Raw genomic sequence first — 12,502 nt, 5'->3', positions numbered from 1 at the left:
TTGCTTCTTTTCACTTTTCTTTCTTCTTCATACTTGGTTTTACCACTGCAGAATGAATGAGTTGTCCTTTCAAGACTCTTTTACTGGATAATTTCTTCAGGTTCAGATCTTCCCACTTTATGCATTTATGCTACTTAGGGGCCAGTGAATTCAATCCTCAACAGTCATTGCTTCTGACAGGTTACCTACCCACCTGGGGTTTGGCACCACTGAAGACAGGCCTGCTGAAGTGTTCTTACCCCTACAGAAGGAGTCAGTATTTATTGTGCCAGTTGAAGTTAACACCATTTGCATCAGCTCTAGCTCCTGTCTCTCGCTAGCACAGCCTTTCTCCCAGAAGCTGCAGGCAGGGTGTTCATAGTCCATGCTCTCATGGAAGTTTCCAGGTGGAGTAAATCCCACAGTAGTATTTATATGGTCTCTCCATTATCATTCCATAGGGATATATCCACTCCAGAAAGAAGATATTCACATGGACCATGTTCCAAAATATATGCATTTTGGGGAGGGCTTCAGAAAGGGAAGTTTGATACCCTGGGGTGGCTGAATTTTCTCCTCTAAGCAGCAAGGGGTAATCTTACAAAGAGCCCTTGCAAAGCTCAGACACAATGATGTACATTTCAGTGATGGTAAATATTTTGGCTCAAGTTCCCTATGGTCTCATATGTCATATTTCCATCTGAATGACATGAGACTTGTGCTCATGTTTCTAATCCCCTAATCAAATTCATTCTGTTTGTCTGGGTTGTATCATAATATTTTAGTCTACAACAAACACACTCTTCAGTAACAGTGAACTTACTTCAGACACTTTTGTGGGGCCCCAGACAGGCTGAAGAATTGCTCTACAGTTACAGCAAATAGGATTGTACCTGTGTTTGCTCCTGTGAAAAGGTTTAACAAGGTGGATTGAAAATGTTATTGGAGAATGTGGGTTCTAATGATTTTTTACCTGGTGGGGAGTTATTCGTCTGAATGTTGTTTTATCATTTCCAATGTTATTTATGGGAAGGGAATGTCACAGTTCGCCAAGAGCTACATTATGTCAGCTGCCGTGCTCTATAAACAGATTACACACACCTTATATAAACAAACTGTGGTTACCTAATTATCCTGAACAAAAATACACACACAGAGAAGAAAATTCATTTCAATATGATGAATTATATAAATTTTAGTTGCATTTCAGCAACATATTTCTAATATCCTCACATGTAGCTGCAGCTTAACAAAACTTTCTCTAAGATAACCACCATCGTGTTGGTTTCACAAGTTCAGATTGTTGCACAGAATCATATCACATGAATTCAGTACTAACCACATTGTAAGCTATGACCTAGCCTAGCAGAAAGGATGTATATACTGTAAATAGATATTATGACAGGTGTATCAGCTTGTGCCAACAATCAATTTTCAAAAAATATATCAAATGTTCATGGCCATAAATAAGCTGAAAAAAATTATAAATGGATTATTGAATTATTCAGCAAAATGTTTTATTCAGATGATTATTTCTTATTATCCATATCGTGAAGTGAAAAACTAGGAGTAAAATGCTAAGTCGGGCCTTTTTTTCTGGAAGTTATGTGTAAAATATGACAATAGATTATGGTCACAAAGGCTGAAGAACGCTATAACTACTGTTTGTCAAGTAAGAGAGTTCAACCAAAACCAACAGATCTACACCTTGTTTATGCTTTCCTATTATGAAAATCTTAAACTTTCAAGACCTATTTTAGCAGCATAAAGGTTGACACAAATATAAAAATAAAATAAATATAGAAATAAAAATAATACAAGTAAGATGGTAGAATTTTCTCTAAAAGCAAGTTTAAAGCTTGACGGACTGGACAGCAAAATAGTTCCAGGGACCACGATGCTCAAAGAGATTAACAAGCAAGTTAATGATTTTAAATACATACTTCCCAATGCTAATATATAGCATTAAATACAGCAAACAACTTAACTGATGTTGATATAGCCTGCAAATGGTCCCCATATGTGGTTCCCAACTATGCGTATACTGGGTAGTATATTTATTCCAGTGGTAAAAAAAATCTTAATTCAGCAACCCAGTGGTTTACCAATAGGGCATGTGTGGATATCCAGCTTTTAAGAAAAACATTCTTGGTGGTATTCATAGCCACTTTACAAAACCCCACAGACAGAAAGTCCCTCATGAATTTCCACTGGAATTTCAACGTAATATGGAACTTATGGGATATAATAAGGATTTGATTTTGTGACATCTAAGGAAAAGCACTGCTTATGAACTGCTAGAAGTTCTGCAAGTATGGAATCAGCATTTTCTGCATGTTCTCCAATATACTAGCAGTATTTACTACTCAGGTATTCCACACACATAGTGGGCTGTCATGTGTTAAAGATAATTTTATCAAGAAAAATTTCAACATAGAACAGTAAGTTCCTATTTTATTCCAGTTATAGTTACTTGCCAATATTCCGTACTTTTGCTTTAACTCTCATGAAATCATTATGCAAGAGATCAGAAGTACTAAAGATAATTATGAGATACTGGAAATATTCTCAGTTCTGAGTTTGTTTCACATTGTTATTAAACAAAGTAGTTATTAATTTGTAAGAAGACAAAGGGGAATGAAAACAGAATATTTTCTTTGACTTCCAAACTTACGCTTAATTTAGCAAACCTCTTGAAAAAGAAGAGAAACTCATGAAAGAGTTTCATAATTTGCAAAAATGTTAAGGTTGCAACAGTTAAGAAAAAAGCAGTAAGACTGCCCACAAAGCTGTAATCCAGTATCCTTCTGCAATCACATTCAAAAGACTGTGAAATTAAAGACAGTAATGTACTATTATTTCTGAAGTGCTTCTGTTCAATTGACTGGGCAAAGACCATTGCCCAGCACTAATTTCACTACAGAAAATAGTGCTTGCAAGACTTCTGCTTGAGAAGTTGAAAGAAACTCTTAATTTTCAAGGGGCATGGTGTAGTAAACTATTGGAAAAGAAAGATGGTTCTCACGGTAAACTACATTTGTGCCCTCTGAACAACTATCCCAGATGTCCCAGATTTTCCTCAGCGAGACATGTTATTCACCTTCATCACAGCTGTTCTCTTGGTGAGAGCTGCTTATTCCTGTGTTCAAGTTCTAAGACCAGAAATGGGTATTCAAAATGAATAGATTACCTCCCCCCCCAAAAAATAATCCACCTTAGTATTTTAATTTTAGACTAATATTTTCTGGAAAATCTTGATAAAATTAATCCATTTGCTCCCAGGAATGGAAAAATATATATTAAGTTAGAATTTAAAAAAGTCTTTAAAAAGAAAGCCTTTGAGTGACATGGCTTACAGAAAAACTCCGTGAATGGACTAGTGTGTTTTTTAAAGCAAAAAAAACCAACAAAACAAAACAAAAACACAACAACAACAATAACAAAAAACCAGCCGCAGCAAGATTAGGAGAAAAAGAAAGAGGAGAAAAGACAAAAAGGCTGCTCATTAAATTAATACTCTCTGCACTGAATGAAGAAGTGATATTACAGGAAAGAAGTACATAGTCACAGAAATTACATAATTTTAAAACAAGTCACTGAAGTTTTAAATTAATTTTGGAAAACAAAAATATACAAGCAAACACATTCAGTTCTGGTATTTTTTCAATTATAGCCTGCATGAGTTTGCACCCAAACATAGTGTTTTGTGTTTGATTTACTTGCTGGGAGGTAGGAGTGGAGGGGTAGTGAGAAATCAACAGACAGCTCTTTTTCGTGAACTCTTGAAAAGCACAATTTTCAGCATATAAATTTATCCATCCACAGCACAATCTTATGTCTGAACTTTAACAGATAATATTAGTAGGCTGTCATTTGTTAAGCATACTTTAATGTACAAAGCCTGAAGTTTGGTCAGCACATGGTTTAGATGTCTGCTGTCAGTAAAGGAATAGTGAGAGCTGGAATACCAGGTATTTTCCAGAACCAGCCAAGTTCCCTTGTACTTTTTATCCTGCTGTTTCCAAACATGACCCAGCTTTTACTATATATTCCACACTCTCCACATGGAAAATTAAAATGGAATTATCACATCTTATAATTTATTCTACAGTAGTTTATAAATTACAGTGAATTTGGAGATCCAATGAGAGATATGTTGGGAATCCCAGTTTCTCCTTCCTCTTCCCAAATTTTCGTCTTTGTGAAGAGGATCAGAGAAGTGGAATACAGTAAGTGTGGGGGAACAAAAAAAAGCATTTGTTAGAAGTTTGGGAGACAGATAAAAGAGATGGATAAGCAATTGAGATTGTCTAAAGAATAAGTCTGAGACTTCAGCAGAGCAGTAGAAGCTGGTGGTTCAAGAAGTGCAGCAGAAGGGTGGAAGGCACAATGATGATAGAGTAGTGAACTAGATGCACAGCAAGCTACCTGCTGACTTGAAGTATTGCCCATACTTAAAGAAACAAACGCCTCCATGTTAATGCAGAGATAGAGAATGCTATGCTTTGCTTCTCTGCAAGAAGAGAAAGGCAGAGCTCTGCTATGGCAGGATTTCAGCCCAGGCATGCTTAACTCCCAAATGTATTTCTTCTCACTCCGCTGTGCGTATGCTTTTCATTCAGTGTATTTTATTTACTGGGAGATTTCCAACTACACCATTTCACGAGGCTCTGATTATGCATTATAAAGCCAAGACAATCTGCCAGCTGCACCATGTAGCATGTCACTTTTCTGTGTTAAGGAGAAAAGGAAAGAAAAGGCTTGAAATGGCTTTCTGTGAAAAACAGATATTTCCTTGTGTTGAGTCAGCATGCTGTATGCTGGCCTTGTCCTGCAACCTAGCTACTACACATATATACACACATATATATATGTGTATATGCACACAGTAATATTTGTCTATGTTTATTCATTTTTAGTTTGTAAGTAAAGGGCAGACCAATTAGATAAACGAATATGACCTCCTACAAAAGGCACCATACTAAATTCTACATTTAACCATGTGTTCACGTCTAGCTACTTTGCCCTCCTAAAGCATCCACCCGTTCTCCAGCTGTTAAACTTCTACTGTGGACATATGGTGCGACTTTTAATGTTTTCCAGTAAAAGTTAAAGGGTTAAACTACAACCTTCTCCATAAAAACAGGGAAATCTCTAAGCAACTGACAAAAATCTTCTTAGGAATTGTTATGTTCAGCAGCAACAGCTGAAAGCATTTAGCTTATGAGCCAGTATTTGTCTTCAAAGACTTCATTCTGCCCAGAAAAGAAAGAACAAGAGATCAATTAAGATCTCATCCAGCATGCAAGTAACAGTGGGAAACATACCTCACAAAAGTAACATGATCTTGGAAGACATCCTAAGAAAACCATGTTCTGATTTTCACTTTCTTACCTTTCATAGACTGAAAAGGTGAAGCTTCAGGCTGAGATGACCAATTTGAGAAAATGTGAACAAAAAGAAGCTTGGGGGATGTGGTTGTGAAAAAGGAAATTATATGCAATGTACTGTGTTCATCATTATTTTGCACACGTTGTCCAGATGACAAATGACCTGTTCTCTTATTTAGTGTGATGTCATTCCCATGCAAATCCTATAGCATACGGAGTAGGAAAACTGCATGTGGTACATTTCCCTATATAGCCCTCCAAGCAACTCCATCAAAATGTCATTTTTATATTAAACATGGAATTAATTATGAGATTATAAGATTTCATAGGAAGGGCTGTAAAACTACTGTTTATTCATCTGAAAATTGTTAATTATGTTTACGTAGAACAGGTTTTCACATTTTGTTTAGAATATTCCATTATGCTCTCTGAAGAAATGCAGCTCTCTTAGACATGGGTCTAAGCGTAAGTATGGGAGCTGTGCTTGAATACTCCTGAAGATGAAAGTTTCTGTGATCTCAAGCCAGTTTGGCTCACTATAAAAGTGCAGATGAAGACTCTTACAGTGGTGAGAATTTCCTCTGACTTCCAAAAAGAGAGCTGATGTAAACTCCTCTCTAATTTTAATGGTAGGCAGGAGCTGGTTTTGTGCATGGAGAGTAATGGTAAAAGCCTTTCATTCCACTGGTTTTCTGCGTCAAACTCAGAACATTTGCAAAGGTGGGCTGTATTTTTTGGGGGGTTATATTTTATGGTCATTGTAAATTCTGTGTTCCAAGATCTTGAGACTGAAAAGTCTGATGTAAGAAAATGTATAACGTGTGACAACAGTCCTTATAAATCTTAGCTGCATACAAAAGAGCAAAGAAAATAAAGACAGTGAACAGACTTTTAAGACCAGGGAAATAAAAAGAAAGTTTGTTTAAAGAAGACTCACTACCAAACTGGTTTGACTTGAATTATGTTTATAATCAGGAAAGAGGACATGTTATGTGAAGTGAATACAGAGAAATATCCCTCCAGAGGGAGAGAATGCTTTGTAGAACTTACAGTGGCTCTAAAAGTGCCACTTACTGTGGAGCAAGACTAGGAGCACCCAATTACAATTCAGAAGAGCTTACAAGGTATGACAGCAAATGACCCAGTAGAGCTGACTTCACTAATGTGCATACCGGGTAAATTATATTTTTTTGCAATTTTTTTATTTCTTTAAGTATCAAATTAATGATTGTTTTTGCCCTGTCTGGTTCATTCTGCAGATGTATCTGTCCGTGCAAGCCTGGAAAGAAGAGGGTAAAAGCAGCTGGACAAGACTCTTTCTCAGCCCCAGTGTGTTCAGTGGATTCTAGCAGATCAATAATTACCACAATAATCTAGTTTTGAAACCAGCCTTTGATTTTTCTTCTGTGGCAAAAATTCAGGCTCAGCATCGTTAGTAAGCAGCATACATGTCTCCACATTGATTTCATTTATGTTTTTCTACACATTTTAGGGGAGAGATACCTGGAGATTGAAAACATTGAAAGATTTTGAAGAACATTCATCACAGTTTGCAGATTTAGGCAAGCCAGAACCTCCATGGTAATTCTGTTCTGACCAACTGCAAAGCAGCATCTCAGAGTATTCTCTTATGAGGAACAAAGTTATGAGCTCCGTTTTGGAGAGAAAAAAAAACACCCAGAAGTTGTACAAAGGACTGATTTGAACTACACTAGTTAACTGAAAGTTAAGTCCAGAGCGTCCGATTTTGCAGGCACACGGAGAGCTCAGTTTGGTCTTAGAAATCAGGAAGGTAGTTATGTTTCCAGCTGATCCTATAAAATAAAGTCACTTTCAAAAGAACTTTTTAGTATGGATCTTTTGAAAGAAGTGGTATCCACAGCTCCTCCTTTAGCAGTTCTTCTGTAAGAGACCATTATTGTGTCTTATTTCTGCAAATACATATACACAAGACTGCATTTCTGCTTTATTACGAACATGTTTACACAGTCACAGAAGTTTTGGGGAGTTACAGATGTGGAAGTCCCACTCAGTGCAGGTGCATTTTGGTCAGGCTTTTTCCTTATAATAGCATGATTCATCTCATTTAAGACACAGAAATGAAGACAAAAACCACAGGCACTGATGTGCAACATTGCAGCATCCTGTGTATAATCCCTACAGGAAGGATGCCTCCACAGTTTACAAAACCTTCATCTTTTTTATCCGTTTTAAACTTCCTGAGTGTAATTTTATTAAATATGAGCAACTCTCAAAGACATCTTTTCCTGTTCCTATATATATTTTCTTACCCCGCCCCCCCCCAAAAAGCACTTTGATAATAATCCTTATTCACACATTAAGCTTCAAAACTATCAGACATTTTAGTTTGTGGGATGAGTTGATAATGTTGGTGGGATATGTTTCATTCTCACCGTAAATCTGGAGAAAGGCAACAGCACCTTGAAATGGACCAGCTGTTAATATTTGCGGCAGCTATTTGTATGGTATTTCTCTAGTACATGCTGGGGACAGACTCAAATTACTGACTTGAACAATGTGGTATGTAGATAATAGGAAATGGTGGTTGGATAATGTAATACGGTAGAGCCAACAGTAAGCATTATACTATGTCACCAGCTTTTTATTGAATTAAACATGATTTTCTAGGTACCAAGTTCAATGCAGTTTCAGTGCTACTACTTTACACTTTCTCTGAGCACTTTCCATCTCAAAAGTTCTAGAAAACAAAATGTAAGCGAGATACAGAATCTTCTTACCTCTGGGGTGAAATTGAGCAGCTGTTTAACATCACATACAAGAGCAGTTTAGGACAGCAGTTGCTAATGTGGGAAAACATACCCAGATGTTGACTCCTTGTCATTTTAAGATCACATCTTGCTTAGATATTAATGCTCAAAAGACTGAACTCTTTTATGCCTTTGAAAATTCTGTTTTCCACTTGAATTTACATATGAGAGGAAACTATTTTTTGTCCACATGAAAAAGCAAGAGATATATATGACTTTACAACATTTCTCAAAGTCCCTGGTCTCAAGAATTCGCTTTCTCAAACTTTGGTATTTTGGTGACTCACACATGTACAATTTCATCTCAAAAGGCATTAGTTAGGAGGAGAGAGGACTTATTGCCTTTACTTCCAGACAAGGGTCATGGAAAATCAGAAGGGGTCCTGAGTGGCATCACATAGATATCCTCAAGGACTGGCAGCTAGCACTGACAGATACACTGAAAGAAGTCTCAGGATGAGAAACTGATTTTCCAGGTAAAGTACTTTAAATTCCCATAGTCTTATCTGATTTAAGTCCTTCAAAATTTTATTTTTCTGTTCTTTTACCTGTAAAGCTATTTTAAATCATGCACTCCCAGTTATGTATGGAAGGTTGTTGAATATGCCTGCCCAGCAATGATGCAGCCCAACAGGTGCCACAAGCAAGAAAATGCTCCTTGGTGCTCTACCTTGGAAGACCACAAACTTCCTTTTTATATACAAATGTGAAATACATCAAGATTCTATACTCTGAAGTGTAACTCAGCCACGATGCACACAGTGCATGGCAACAAGGTCACAAGAACACATGGAGTGCTGTGCAGCAGCTGACTTGGTCTTTATCAATAAGCAGTTCAATTAGAATTTCCAGCTCATGCAAGTACTGTGTTATTTAACTGAGGGGGGAAAAAGTATATTATTGCAATGTCTAAGTTTTTAACATATTCTTTGATATTTTGCCAGACCTCCCAGAGCCAAAATACAAACTATTACATTTACTGTTCCAGCTAATTCTTGTTCACGGATTGCATTTGCAACACAACAAAATTGTACGCGTCAATTGATAATGACTTACCAGCACCATCCCAGAACAGATGTTACATGGAGCTCAACCTTCTGGCATGGCTTTGGGAGTTTCCAGTCAAAGCACATAATAGAAGAACTGAGTCCATTAGCCTGAGAAGCAGATGATTACTAATGGGTCTATATGACAAAGTTCTTGGCTCAGTCCTGTACAGGGACTGAAGTAAACCAGAAAAAAGTTCACCACAATGACTGCCAGGAGGACAGCTGCTTTAGGAAAAAGAAAAAAGCAGTGACCTATACTTCATTGTGGAAATGGGTGGAGTTCAGTCAATATACAAAGCACAGATGCAAAATGAAAAGAAAACCCTGCTGCTAAGTAATGTAATGTAATGTGAAGTTTTCATACAAAGGTGATTCTGCAGCTCTGAGCAAGGCAAAATATCTTAGAAAAAACTGTCAGCATGAACTAAAGGAGTATGGTATCCTTAATGGCACATAGTAAAAATATTGTTTTTGTGTATGGTAAAATTGGAGCCTTGGTGATGTTTTAGCCAGAGTTGACTAATAAACTTAACTACAGATGCAGACCGTACAGAAGCCTGGGTAACTAAAGCTTCCAGTGCAACGGAGCAGATCTAACCTGTCCTAGTGAGGCAGATAAAATAATTTAGCATGCTAGAAGTGATAAAATATTTCTGAAGAACTATTTCTTAAGGTCAAACCAATAGTTCTAACTTCAATTAACATCCAAAAAATAGTTGCAAAAGAATAGATGTATGTTAAAGTAAAGTGAGTCAGCAGTAACAGAGCAAGCCCATCAGGCAGTCCAGGAGAGAATGTGAGTATCCAAACAGTCTTTTCTTCATTTTCCTTCCCAGATTAACAGGAAGTTTGAAAGGAGGGTAACAGGGTTAGAAGGAGGGTACCAAATGTTTTTGCTTCATCACCTTTCCAGAAAAGAGCAAAGAAAATGGATAGAGATTAGAAAACACGAAGAGAAAAATAGTTTGCTGGCGAAGAGGGGAAAGATCATAGCATTCTTCAATTACACGAAGAACTCTTGTCAAGAAGAGGAAAATCATCTGTTCTACTTGTGGTGGAAAGCACAAGCCATGACAGCATCAAAGGTTAAAAATTAAGAAAATGCTTGGAAATAGATTTTCTGGGAAGGTCAGAGAATTTCTATCACTAGGAAAGGTTAGATAAACATGCTTCAGGAAAAAAATATAGGTATAACCGATCTTGTTTTATGGACTTGGTGACTTTTTGAGGGCTTTTCCAGGGCCATTTTCTATTACTCGACAATTTAAGCAGTGATGACAAACTTCACAGGTTTTACTTTGAATTCTTCAGATGTCATTAAAATTATCCAGATCACATCCTAACAGTTCTTATCATTGCAACAATTTCTCATTATATAGATAACCAGAGCAAAATTTTCAGGAAGAGATAACAGTATTTACTTATCCAAATACATCAATTTAAAGATAGTATTTGGGGTGCATATCAGTATAGCAGGCAGAGAAGAAACACATTCCCATTTCAGAGAAAGCAAAGGCTGGAAAGGTCTATTCATGAAACTATGTTTGGCCTTCTCTGGGGGAAGAAGACTACTGCAGGAGAGTGATATGCAGAAGGACACTGTAGGCCATTTTTACAGGTGACTGTAAATGACCTTACTGCTTACAAGAAGTATAACCATTTCAGTTACACATATTTACACATCTACTGAGGTTGAATTTCCCTTATATTATTGCTCCACAGTTTTTATTTCTTCCAGAAAAGTAGGCATTGCGTTGTATAGTATTCCACTCCATCCTATTTCAAAGTCTTTAGTCTCATTGTGAAAAGTTTCTCTCTCTCTTCATTTTGTACTCTTGTACTTTATAGGCCTTGGTTTGCACAGATAAGATAACTTTTAAAACATGACATCAAGCAGTATCTACATAAATAGATAGTAATTACATGACATCATTTCAGGCCAGTCTATTAGATCAAAATTTAACTAGCCTCTTTCCTCTGTTGCAAACCCCATGAAAGAGCTGATATTGCCACTGAAATCCCTTTTATATGCAAATCAGCAAGTCTGTTCTAAGACAAAAACAAATATAATTTGAGTTGTTAGCTATAGCCTAGAGACTCTGCTTGCAACATTTGGACAAACAGAAGCAGAGACTTCTCCCTGGTGATCTTCTTTTTTACACAGATCAAAGACTTTCTAGCCTTTCATGGCAGCCAGTTTAGGAATTAAAAGATGGCTTGGCCTTATTCAAGCATAAGACTTCCATAAATTTGGAATAGAATTAGAAAGGCTTAACAAAGCGTATGTGTTAGAATTTGCAGTTCTCCTTTATATTTAGAATCAAATCATATTTTCAGTGTTAACTAGGATTTAAAAAAACAATCTTGTCTGTTAATTAATAAAATGTTGCAGACATCTTAGCTGTACGAAGTCTGTAGTATGTTTATCTGTTTGAAGACATTAGGCCCTCACTTCCAGATGAATTGAGTTCAGCACTTATTTAAATTAAACCAAACTAGTTTATAGAACAGAAATGACGTCCTTAATTATTATCCAAGTATTTTTTTTTCTATTGCTGGTAAACATGTGAGGTCAACTGTACCTTTATAAGAAAATAAACATAGGAAAAAATTCAAAGTGCATGTGAAGAAGAAAAAAACAACCAATCAGCTAAGCAGACAAAGTCATTTTTGGGAGGAAAGCTGAAAAATTTCTCAGGTCTTCCTGTGCAAAATGCTTGTAACACATTACAGCACAAATGGCTCTCAACAAACTCTTGAAGACAGCAGTGGGCTTCTCATATAATACCCATACAGTATAGCACGGCATTAACTCATCCTCCTGAGCATTTATGCTACAACATATAGAAGCTAAGAGTGCAGAGCAAGCCCTGCAACACCAGCATGAAGAAGGATATGCCAGGAAGAGAATAGAGCAACTGAACACAACTTGTCTCCATCTCTGAACTTAACTGAGTATAGATGGATGGCAACTCAGGATAGTTGGTGTAACATGATGGCTTGTGCATTCCCCCAAAAGAGAAATAAACTTTCCAGTTTCTGAAAGTAGAATAGTTTTCTGAGTCTCTGTCTCTAGCACCCCTCTATCATTTACCAGTGGTGCTATTTAAGTTAACATCTACTTACTAGAGGTAAATGACTGAAGGAAAAAAAAAACATCACCAAAACAAAAAGTAATTATTCAGATAAGATACATTACGCTGTAGCCTATGGGCTGCAAAACACTCAAATTATTCTGTCCCAAACTCAAACAGTTGCTTTTTTTTTTACACTATTTTTTTTCCTTCTTGTTTTT

This window comes from Meleagris gallopavo, chromosome 3 (assembly GCF_000146605.3).
Source record: "Meleagris gallopavo isolate NT-WF06-2002-E0010 breed Aviagen turkey brand Nicholas breeding stock chromosome 3, Turkey_5.1, whole genome shotgun sequence".
NCBI lineage: Eukaryota > Metazoa > Chordata > Aves > Galliformes > Phasianidae > Meleagris > Meleagris gallopavo.
The sequence above is the reverse complement of the archived record's forward strand: the minus strand, read 5'-3'. Positions refer to the sequence as shown.